The sequence below is a fragment of the Nannospalax galili genome, unplaced genomic scaffold (assembly GCF_000622305.1).
Source record: "Nannospalax galili isolate Female #2095 unplaced genomic scaffold, S.galili_v1.0 scaffold44, whole genome shotgun sequence".
Lineage (NCBI taxonomy): Eukaryota > Metazoa > Chordata > Mammalia > Rodentia > Spalacidae > Nannospalax > Nannospalax galili.
In genome coordinates this window covers 966,579-978,856 of record NW_008355789.1, presented here as the reverse complement: position 1 = coordinate 978,856, position 12,278 = coordinate 966,579, and the positions used below count along the sequence as shown (strand labels likewise).

General features: G+C 46.6%; 1 protein-coding gene across 3 annotated transcripts in view; it reads left to right on the top strand.

Annotated features, from left to right (window-relative positions):
* The window catches only part of St5 (suppression of tumorigenicity 5), a 183,158-nt gene that overhangs the window by 55,213 nt on the left and 115,667 nt on the right, over positions 1-12,278 (top strand). For 2 of the 3 annotated variants that reach the window (XM_029556283.1, XM_017803303.2), the window contains exon 2: positions 9,457-9,548. The gene's annotated coding sequence lies outside the window, so the exon portion shown is untranslated. Of the gene's footprint in view, positions 1-9,456; positions 9,549-9,806; positions 10,278-12,278 lie in introns of those variants that run through there. The other variant, XM_008853439.3, reaches the window with a different exon arrangement.

The window sequence follows — 12,278 nt, the reverse complement described above, 5'->3', positions numbered from 1 at the left end:
CACAGCCTCTCCCAGGCCTTATTCTGAGGGGGATTTATTTCCCAGGCTTGGGAGTTTCCTTGATTAAGAATGCAGTCCAAGGACTGGGGAGATGGCTCAGTGGGTAAAGTGAGTAAAATGGGTGAAGTGGGTAAAGCTATGCAAGTGTAAAGATCTGAGTTCAAATCTCCAGAACCCATGTAAAGCTGTGTGTGGGCAGTATGCACCTGTAATTCTAGAGATCCCATTGGGAGATGAGGGGTGGAGACAGGAGGAGCTTCAGAAGCTGGGGGGTTGGGGCAGCTAGCCTGTGTTATGCAGTGGCCAACAAAACAACCAAAAAAGAGACCCTGTCTCAAGGTGAAAGGTTAGGGCCAACATCCGAGGTTGTCCTGTGACCTCCTCATGCACGCCTGTCTCTCTCTCTCTCTCTCTCTCTCTCTCTCTCTCTCTCTCTCTCTCTCTTCTCTCTCTCTCTCTCTCTCTCTCTCTCTCTCTCTCTCCCTCTTTCTCCCCGCCCCGGAAGGTTAAAATAGGGGATCTGGAGTATTGCTTCCATAGTCCAGTTTTTCCTGGCCCTGAGCCTGTATTTATATAGCCCAGTGTTAAACTACTCAAACTGAATAAAGGATGGGCAGGGATTTGAGAGTGCTGATCAAATCACCTGTGACAGATACTCTAAGTGGCCAGATCAGACCACTGTGCACCTTGTTCCCTGCAGATCTAAACCTTTAGCTTGATTCATATTGAGGATTGTGAGCTGAGTAGGGGTGAACTGGGACTGGAAGGCTGGCGTGCCAAACGAGAGTGGGCTCAACCCTGCGCGAAGGTGTTCACAGCTGCTTCACCACAGTTGTGTTATAGGCTGAGTGCCACACTCCTGTGGTTCAGAGTCTTTCACTGGGGTGACGTAGCATTGGTGGCTGGAGGACGAGGGCAGGAGAAGACCTGGAAGGGTTTCCCATTATACAGTGCTGGACCATGAGCACAGAGTTGTCATTCTTCTGTTCTCCTAGGAAGACTGTACAAGCGAGGTATGTGCAGCAGTGGCTAGAGGAGTGGGATCCTGCCAGATGTGGTTCCTTGGCAGAAGAGGGCTGGGATTGCCATCTGTGGGGAGTTACCTTTGTTGATCTGAAGGCCTGATAGAGCCCGTGTGGAGACTGTCTGATTTGCTGTAGACAGAATGCCTCCTAAGAAGAGGACTTAGAGATGCCAGCTCTCTGGTCTTTAAAGGCAGCTTTGTTGAAAGTGATGTCCGAGAAGAGTCCTGCAGAGCCTCACTCCTTTTCCAGACCATTTCATAGTTTCCCCATTCTGCGTTTGGCACCTTCTCTCTCCAGCCTTCCTTAGGCAGGAAGCCTGGGTGTCCCATCTTTTCCTCCAGGAAAGATTGCCTGTTGTTGGTGAAGGTCTTCTGTGTGATCCCAGGCAGGTGACTGTAGAGCTCCAGGTAAGTGCCTATGCTGAAAGGGTTGGGTAGATTCTGTTCTTCCCAAAAGTGAGAAACATCTCTGCTGCCTGGACTTCCTTGGAAAGTTTAAGGATGAGTAACTGCAATAGACATTTAAACTGGAAGGATCTGTGGCTAGGGAGATGGTGTGCTCTGTGAAGTTCCAATTCCCAGCATCCTCATAAAAGCTGGATTTAGCGGACTGCATCTGTAATCCCAATACTGGGAGGTAGAGACAGGCAGATCCCTGGAGCTCATTGGCTAGCCATCCTATACGAATTGATGAGTTCCAAGTTTAGTAAGAAACTCTGACTTTTAAAAGTAAAGTTGAAGGTTGGAGAGATGGCTCGGTGGTTATGAGCACTGGCTGCTTTTACAGAGGACCTGAGTTTGGTTCCTAGCACCCAAATGGTTGTTAACCACCATCTGTAACTCCAGTTCCAGGGGATCCAACACCCTCCTCTGGCTTCTGAGGGCGTTGCACGACACAGTTACACTTACATACATGCAGGTAAACAGTCATACACATAAAATTAAAAAAACAAAAATAAGGTGGAGCTGGACATAATGGCATACTCCTTTAATCTCAGCACTCAAGAGTCACAGGCAAGTGGATCAATGTGAGACTGAGGCCAGCCTGGTCCACATAGTGAGTTCTAGGCCAGCTGAGGTTACAGAGAGACTTTGTCTCAAAAAACAAAAAACAAAAAAAAAGGAGAGCAATTGAAGAAACCTGACTTTGACCTCTGACAGCACACACATGTGTACATGTTCACTCATGTACATACCCACATGCACATGAAGACACATCCACACAAACATAACACACACAGCCTAGAAGGATCCTTGGAGAATAGCTAGTCTGGCTTGCTTATTATGTGGAGGGAAAAGCAGAAGCACCATCGTGGGAGACCACGACTTGCATGGGATCTCACCACCCCAGAAGTTGCAAGCTAGGCTTGGGCCCCAGTATGTATTTGCTACAACTTTCCCCATTTTTAACACATTGGCACTTGCTCTTTCCCTCCCTCTTCCCCCACTCTTCTGGGAGTGGCAGCCATGTTGTCTTTAAAGAGAGAAGAAAATAGGGGGCCAGGAAGATGGCTCCGTGGGTAAAGGTGATTGCAGCCAACCTGATGACCTGAGTTCAGTCTCCAGGATTCACATGGTGGAAGGAGAGAACTGACTTCCACAGGTTGTCTCTGACTTCCACACATACCCCCAAACAAATGTTTAAAAACAAAGTTTTTTTTTTTGGTCTTTTTGAGACAGGGTCTTCCTTTAGCCCCAGCTGGCCTGGAACTCACCATGTAGACCAAGCTGGACTTGAACTCACAGAGATCTGCCTGCCTCTGCCTCAAGTGCTGGGATTAAAGGCGTGTGCCACCATGACTGCCTAAAAAAAGTTTTTTGAAAAAGAGAAATTGGCTGGGCATGGTGGTACATGCCTTTTATCTTAGCACTCAGGATGTAGAGGCAGGTGTCTTTGTGAGATTGAGGCCAGCCTGGTCTACCTTCCAGGTCAGCTGGGGCTACAGGGAGACCTTGTCTCCACAAAGCAAAGAGAGAGAGAGAGAGAGAGAGAGAGAGAGAGAGAGAGACAGAGACAGAGACAGAGACAGACAGAGAAGAGACAGACAGAGAGAGAGAAACCCAAAAATTTCTGTACTGACCTAATCTAGGCTCTGATTATCATATCCATGTATAAAGTATAGATGTAAATATATTCTTTTTCTATAGAGTAAGCCCACCTAAAATTCCTTTGCCTTGGAGAACAGCTGCTTCTGTTTACCTGTCCAGGAAGTCTTCAATTTTTCATTCATCCCGCATACATTGATTGCTCAGAATGGATGAGAGTCCAAATTCCTTGCACCTGGAGGGACTCAGGTCTGTGGGGGGACAGGTGCGCAAGTCGGGACGAAGTGCTACACACAGCATTGCAAAGGCATCTCTGAGCTGCTGCGGGCCAGCAGAAGAGCAGGTTCTGTCAGGAGATGGAGAAACATTTCACAGAGATGGTAACTGAGATGGGCCTTAAAGGCAGCAGGGTTTTGTGAGTGGGGGAAGGAGAGGAAGCCAGATGCGGGTGACAGCACAGCAGCAGAGGCAGGGGAGGAAGATGCAGGCAGCTTTCAGAGTGCCAGGGTATGTGTTGTGGCATGCCATGGTGCCTACAATGGGGTGATGGTGGCAGAGGAGGTGTGGGTAGATATGTGGGTAGATGTGTCGATTCTTTCTGTTGATTGTCCAGTGAGAATATAGGAGGAAGAGTTTCAGATTTTGGAGATAGTGTATCTTGTCAGAGGGAATGGTTAGGGGCTGGAGAGATGGCTCAGTGGTTAAGAGGACTGTCTGCTTTTGCAGAAGACCTGGGTTCGATTCCCAGCACCCACCTGGCGACTAATAACTGTAACTTCAGTTCTAGAGGATCCAACGCCCTCTTCTGACCTTCACGGGCATTGCACGACACCAGTGCACCTACCTCTGTGCAGGATTACACTCATATACATAAAATAAAAATAATAAAAATTTAAAAAGATATTTTAAATTTGTAAAAAAAACCCAAAAAACAAAAAACCTCAATGTTTTAAGTACGTTTGCCATTTTGTGGTGGGCTGCATCCATAGCTGTCCCTGACTGCATATATGCAGAAATTACATTTTTGTCAGCACCCTGGCCTGCACTACTCAGTGGAAGGGAAAGACAATGTTTTGTCCCTGGGTAGAGCTGACCCCAGAAAACCCTGCCATTGTGGGAGCTGGGCTCTTCCTGTGGCCTGCTTGCTTTGGCCATGATGCAGTGGTGGCAGAAGGCCTGTGAGTGGGCACTCCAGGGATGACAGAGGCTGTAAAACCCTAGAGTGCGTCCCCAGGAGAGTGGCCTTACTAGGAAAGTAAAGTTCTGGGAAATAAAAACCACAGGGAGACTTTACAGGAATTTTTGGTTGAGCCCACAGGCAAGGCACATGGGGAAAGATGTAATTATAGTTTGTAAGTCTGTGAAAAGACACACTGAGTGACATGGAATAGCTGTTCTGGGTGTCTCCTTCCTGTGAGACAGGAAGAAATAGGTTTTCATGCATTAATCCAGCAGGTATTTGGAGAGTGCCTGCTCTGCACTGTCCTCTACATCAAGTGCAGGGGCTATGGTAGCAAAATAGTCAAGGCTCCTGTTCCCAGGGAACTCACAAGGGACTCACATTAAGCAAATAGTTGCACAAAAGCATAATTGCAAATCCTGGTGAATGCTTTGAAGAATAAATACGAGGATCTGTGTTTGAACTTGGAGGATTCTGGAAGTCAAGAGGGGAGGGTCACATTGAGGCAATGTAAGAATTATCTGGGCAAAGACTGTTGGTTGAGGGGGGCATTCCCAGGCTGAGCTAGACAGCCGAGGGAAAAATGACATTTTTAGGGAGCTAAAAGAAGTCTTGTATGCAGAAAGTGTGCTAGGAGGTGAGAGGATCGTGCTAGGTCCTTGAAGGTCCTGATACGAATTTAGATTTTGGGGGCTGAAGAGATGGCTGAGCAGTTAAGAACACTGGCTGTTCTTACAGAAGACCCGGGTTTGAATCACAGCACCCACATGGTGCTAACAACCATCTGAAACTCTAGTTCTAGGGGATTTGAGGCTCTCTTCTGTCCTCTGTGGCATTGCATGACATGGGTTCACTTACATGCTGGCATAGCATTCATATACATAAACCAAAATCTAAAAAAGAATTTAGATTTTATCCTAATGGCAGGGGGAAGCTGTTGAAATAGGCTAAGCAGGAAATGACATGATGTTGTGTCAAAAGGTGATTGTGATAGCTCTGTAAAGAACGGATTTGTGAGGGCGTGATGCTATAGAATATATACTTGGTCTTCCTCCTGTTTCCTGGTAGACAATTCCTAAAATCCTTTGGAATCTCCAAAGTAGGATCTGTCTTTTTTGGTATTTGATTGATGGCTGGGGGCTCCTGGATGGTTTCAAGATGGGGGTTGCTTGCTAGAGGAACTGTGTGTTTAGAGGATTGTAACTTTTGATCTCACCCCGTAACTCCTGGGGAAGAGAGAGGGGCTAATGGCTAGTTGATCATCAATGACCAGTGATATAACCAGTCGTGCTCATACACTGAAGCTTCCATACAAACCTGAAGGACTAGATTCTGAGAGCTTTAGTGAAGCCAAGCACATGGCATTTGTAGGGAGGGTTTCGAGGCTCTGCGTCCCTTCCGTACACCTTGCCCTATGCATCTCTTCCATCTGCTGCCTATAGTTAACCTCTGCAATATCATTTGTAATAAACTACTAAATATATGTGTTTCCTGAGTTCTGTGGATCCATCTATTAATAGCAAATTAATCAAAGCAAACAAGGTAGTTGTGGAAACTTTGATTTATACAGAGAAAAGAACCTAGGGTTAGCAATTGATATCTGAAGAGGGTCTTGGGGACAGAACCTCATGGCTTCTGGTGCTGTCTCCAGGGAAACAGTATCAGAATCGCATTGGAGGGTGCATAGTTGGTGTCTGTTTTAAGACTGATGACTTGCTTGATGTGTGGGGAGAAGCCCCTAGCCCACTGGCAACAGAAAGCATCTGTGTTGGTTGAGTGAGCATGTAAAAGAAACCGAGTTTGATTTTTCCTTGTGTTCAGAGGGGGCAGAGGTAGAATCTGGGATAGTAAAGAGGTTTCTGCAGCAATTAGTATGAGTGATAACAGTAGATGTGGAGGAAAGGGGACAGGTATTAAATATGCTTTTCAAGTAGAATTATTTGGAACTGGAAAATGGATTGCATGTGGGGAGGCAGGAGATGTCTCCCAGGTTTCTGGCTTAAGTATGTCTATGAATTTGTGGGGTTTTTTGGTCTTTTTTCTTTTCTATGCAGTGCTAGGAATTGCACTTAAGGCTCTTTGTAGTCAGGCAAATGCTGTATCACTGAGTGATCTGCGTCGCTCTTTATTTACTTATCTATTTATTTTGTTTTAAAAAATTATCACATTTGCCAGGTGTGGTGGCACACACCTTTAATCCCAGCACTCAGGAGGCAGAGGCAGGTGGATCTTGGAGAGTTCAAGGCCAGCCTGCCTGGTCTACATAGTGAGTTCCAGGCCAGCTGGGGCTACAGGGAGACCCTGTCTCAAAAAGAATGAAAAAAAAAAAGAAAAAGAAAAATCACATTAGGGGCTGGGGGAATGGCTCAGCAGTTAAGAACACTGGCTGTTCTTGGCAGAGGATCTAGGTTTGGTTCCTAGCACTCACATGGTGGCTCACAATCATTTGTAATTCCAGTTCCAGAGAATCTGATGTCTTCTTCTGGGCTCCATTGCACAGCACAGGTGTACTTACATGCAGGAAAAATGCACACATAAAATAAACATCGGTTAATTAATTTTAAAAATTTGCATTTATTTGTGTGTGTGTGTGTGTGTGTGTGTGTGTGTGTGTATGTGTATTCCTGCATTCTCTGACATACATGTGTCAGTCAGAGAACAACTTGCAGGAAGCAGTTCTTTCTACCATATGAGTCACAGGGATTGAACTTGGGTTGTCAGGTTTGGTGGGAAGTGCGTTTACCTGCTGAACCAGCTTGCTGGCCCTTATTTTTCATTTAGAGACAAGGTTTCACTAAATTGCCAAGCTTGGCTTTGAATTTGCTCTAGAGCTCAGACAGGTCTTGAACTTGCAATCCTCTTGCTTCAGCCTCTCAAGTAGCTGATATTCCAAGTCTGAACCACCACGTTTGGCTGCCTGTGGACTTCTCTGGGTCTGCAAAACCTCATCCTTCAGGAAAAGTCAAGCAGGACTGATGTGGATCCAGCCTTGCAGATGCAGCAGAGGGAGGTGGCTTGCTTCATCTTCTGCACAGTTTTAGGAGCTCATACACAACTCCATCACCCAAGCAAGGGTTCTAATGGGCCCTCTACTTTGTCCTTTCCCTCCAAGGACAAGGCCCCAAAGAACCTCTGTAACTCCAATGAGCCACTAGGGGGAGCGTGGCCTGCATCGTCTGTCCTGTGTTTGGATTTCAGGGTTTTTTTAAGTTCAGATGAGAGACTGACTCAGTATCAGCTTTGGTAGTCTGACCCCTGGCTCCTTATACTGTTAAAGTGTGCCTGGTATATGGTAGGGTCTCAGTAGATGTTAGTTGGCATTGCTATTACACTGTGACTTTTTTCTTATTGTAAAAAGGGGTGGGCTTGCCTCTTCGGTTTAGAGACTGGGCAGGTGTGCACTTTCTGGATTCAGAAGAGCAGAGATGCTTATCCGGTGTAAGAGGAGAGAAAAGTTTGGTGATTTAACTGTGTTAACTGCCTCTTCTATCCTGTTTGCTTTTGTCAACTTGGGACTCTGGCGTCCATGAGGGGTTCCTGGCCTGGGGCTTAGGTGAGATTGGGTAGTTTTAGTGGGTGACTGGGTATGTATACTTTGAAGATTCGATTGCTTAACTAAAGCAATAGTGCCCACCACTTAGGAACCATAGTAGCCTGTCATTTCTTGTTGGGTTTTGCAACATTTCTCCTACCTTAGCTTCTAACATATATCTGTGTTTAAAATTCAAGTCAATCAAAATCTGATTATGAGAAATTTTCAATATATCAAAAGTTAATCAAAGTCCCAAGGAATCCTGTAAGGAATGAGCATTGACGATTCCATCAGGAACTCCCTAGCATTATTTTGGAGGCAACATTGGAAAATGTCATCCTTGACTCTCATTATATTCATCTGGTTGCAGGGGGGACACCAACTATTCTTGAGTTTTTTGTTTTCAGTGAGGTATTGCTGTGGTGAGTGAAACTTAAACTTGAGGTGCTTTGACAGACAGCATTGTGATGTTCTGCCCTGGCCTGGGGATCACCTGGGTGGTAAGGTGCATAGGTGGAAACTGAAAGGCCAGGCATCATGCCCAGTGGCAGGTGGCCAGTTAGTGATGAGGTCAGACACTGCCAAGATCTTGTGATTCCTGCTTTACCTGGTGTTCTGGGCAACTGCTCTGTTTAACATATACTAGAGAATTGAAAGGTTTACGTATTATTTTTGGATCTGTTATTTCCTGGTTCTGTGAGCCAGAACAAGTAATTTTACCTTGTTTTAGATTTTATTTATTATTTATTTTTATTATTGTATGAGTGTTTTGCCTACATGTATGCAAGTGCATCTGTGCATGCAGTGCTCTCAGAAGCCAGAAGAAGCTTTCGGGTCCTCTTGAACTTGGGTTAAGGGGTTATGGGTGTTGGGAACTGAACCCATGTCCTCTGGAAGAGTAGATAGTGCTCTTAACTGCTGAGCCATCCAGTCCCTGTTTTAGATTTTTTAAAGAATGGTTAAATTAGTATAACAACACCAGCCCTACCTTTCAGGCGTACTCTATTGGAGAAAGAACAGACAAACCATTATTTGTTACTATTTTGGGATGGTGTAAAGTAGTACATGGCTGTGGGGCTGGACATTTTCTCTCCAGTCTGCTGCAGGCAATTCTGTGTGTCAGAGGTAGGAGTCTTTAGGCTAAAGGGTGGCTGTCAGGCTCACCGGGACTCAGAATCTCCTCTTTCCCCCAGGGAGTCCAAGCTTGTATCTCCTAACTGGTTATCAGAAAACGAGCTCATTTTCAAGTTCAGGCTTCAGTGTACCTTAGTGGAAAGTCTGTGGGATTAGGAAATCCTCAACTGGCCCTTTTAGTTCTAACTAGCTGTATAATTGTGGATCTGGCATCAGAGCTCTCAGGGCCTTAGTCTTGCTATCTGCAAAACAGTCACAAACCTGCCGGTCCACTGTGTATCAAATGGTCATGAGGATCAAACAATAGTGTTAAGCAGTGTACAAGCAGTAGTATACATGGGGGTGGGGGGTGTTACTAAACTTGGAGGGCCTGCTGTGTCCCAGGTGCTGTGCTGCTCACAGGAGGAGGCCTGGGTTTGAGCTGGGGTCTTGTGCAGGGCAGAAAGGAGGCTGTTTGTATCATGTTTGTTGCCCCTGCTGTGACTCTAGATCTGTTCAGGACTCCTGGTCCTGATCTGATGTGTTTCCTCTCCATTTCAGGAAGGCAGACGGGAGACTGCTTAGGCGCCTGCATAGTACCATGGGTCCTTGTGCTGGTTAAAGCCATCTCCGTGACCTGAACAGGCAGCAAGGTAAGCAGAGGCCAGCCCAGGCGAGCCCCTGGGATGTGAGCGCGTTTCCACCCCAATTGCTGCCGGAAAATCCCAAGTGAACAAACAAGTTGAGGCAGCATGCACCAGGGTCCCTCCTTTCCACATAGCGACTGCTGCAGGACCCAGAGGAAGAGCTGGCTTCCCCTCCAAGCCTCCAGCTAGCTCCCTCCCCCTTGGCGGGGATTCTTCCAAGTTACAAAAAACGGAGACACTGGATGGGAGGAAAACAAGTCCACTCACTGTCCTAGGCCTTCTCCCCTCTGGGCCGCTGCAGTTCCCAGGAGCAGTCTGGAGCTCCTGGTGGACTGGAAGGGAGGTAGGAGGAGTGGAATGCGTGCATAAACCGAGCCGATCAAAAGACAGTGCTGTTTCGGAACTTCTTGTAGAACTCTGAGAATGTGTGTGTGCGCGCTTGCGCATGCTAGCTCGCTCCCGCGGCTGGTAGAGAGATTGCGCTGCGCTGCGCTGTGCGCCTGGGCTGGGAGGACCGGGTCCCCATGACAACCCGCCTGGCTGGCCAGCAGCGCTAGCTCTGCTCACTTGGCTGGAAGGAGCGTCTGGAAAGGTCAGAGGAAGGAGCTGTGGGAAGCTCGGAGCAGGTACTGGAGCTTAAGCCAGTGGATCTGGGGGTCCTGGGCTCCCTAAGTGACTGGTGTGAGCCAACTTCTGCCGAGAATGGAGTGGGCAGGAAAGCGCCGGGACCTCCAGGTAGGGCACCTCTGAGCCCCTTGCTTTCCCTTCCAGCCCGAGTCTTGGGCTGTTAATAGCAGGCAGGCGAGTGTCTCTGCTCTGTACTCAGGGTTTGGGGGTCGAGAATGATGTCATGCTTCAACAGTTGGATTCTATTAGCTCTGGGAGGAGGAGGAAGAGGAGGAGAGGGGAAAAAGCCAATTTTCTTGACCTTGCAAATCTAGGTAATCTCACTCTTGCTGATTTGGAGATGTTGAAGGTTTCACTGTAGAAAGCATCATTTTATTTACTTTTATTTAGCACAGAGCCCCTGGATAATATCACAGGAAGACTTATACAGAAAAACAAATTCTTATCACTCTAGCACTGTTTGTAGTTCTTACATGGAAACTCCTGAGTGACTTGGTTTGTTCTTGAGGACACTGTCTGTCTTGTTTCTCGAAGCTATGTCTGACCTGTAACAGCAACAACAAATTTAAGCAAGCTAATGATGCTCAGTGAGGATCTTGCAGTGAATTCCAAGTCAGTCAGTACCCCTGCCCCCTCCCCAGCATTCAGTAATGCTAAAGCTGAGGGACTGTTAAAATTATCAGAGCTGGGACCTTTGCGCTCTCTGTATGAGATAGTCTCGGACAAAGCAAACTCTTTTTCCACATTAATGGGGTCTGTCACTCTGCTTCCTTCAGTTGTGGAAGAGGGAGCTTTCTTTGGGTGAGGAGACCCGTAAAGAAGTGTCTTATCCAGCTGTTACTGGATGATCTCTTAAGGATCTAGTTGTCAAGAGCTAGGGAACACAAGGGATTGTGCTTATGTTGGGTGATCTGTGTGGCTCATATTTTAACCAAGTCTCAGAGCACACAGTATCTACTCCTTGTCCTAAATTTCTGTAAAAATGTGTTCTGACCTAGAGGAGTAGATGGGAGTGGTCTGCAGTGAGCTTGCTGTGGTGTAGGAGAGGAGGCCCTCCTAGAACTGAAGTTTTATAGGGGCTGAAGTAGCTGGGTCATCCTTAATATGAGGGGAAAGATGAGTGCCAGGGACCCTGCTTGCAGGAGACCCGTTGGGAGATGTGCTTCCACTTCAACCATGGCATATCTTCAGCTTACTCCTTGGCCTCAGGGAACTTTTTGGAAGCTTTTTGTTTCTCAGTGGGACGGGGGAACAGCTGTTGGTTCTGGTTCTTTGGTTTTTCCTTCTTAACTTTCTGAACAGTCTGTCTTTTGTGTCCTGGCAAACAATAAGGGGGCCTTCTGATTGACTTCGGGGCAGCTTGCCTTGCAAGAGCTGGCCTCGTCCCTAATTCTGGCAGCCTGAATGTATACTATATATGTTGTGGCTGGAGAGTCTGCCAGGGTGAACTGATTTGCCCTGGACCTCAGATGGGCCCCTTCCAAAGTTAATTCCTCCTTTTACAATACTCCAGGGATCCTTTGCTTGGAGGGATGTGGCATGTGGGTTGGGACAAAAGGTGGGGGTGTGAGGAGGAGGTCACTGAGCCCAGTGGTCCCCTGTGGGGTTCCAATGCTTGCTGGTAAGTCCCTTAACTAATAGGAGATTCAGATTATTGGCTGTGAGATGGAAATAATGATAATAACTTTTACACAGGACTGTTGAGAGGAAGCAAATGGGATAGTTTCCATGAAGGCAGTGAGTTGTAAACAAATAAAACTATATAATGTAATATGATATGAATTGAAGTTTGAGGAATGGCCTAACTCGTCTGGAAAGTCACTTTGCCTCTTTTGGTTCCCTCATTTATAAGGGGCTTTCTGCTGTACAGCATTTATAAATCAAAATGAGAAAAACCTCACAAGCCTTCTTTGAGATGTTTAAGGAAACAAATAGTACTTTCTTTGGGTTGGGAAGTTTAATAGGGCAATATATGCTATAGACTTTGAGCCTCATAAACAGTCCTTCAGAGACAAAGCTTCCTGAAGGTCACATAACTCCTGTTTTAATATAGAGAGGAGCTCAGGAGATGTTTGGCTTTTCCAGTGTCCCTTAGCTCCCTGCAGTTGT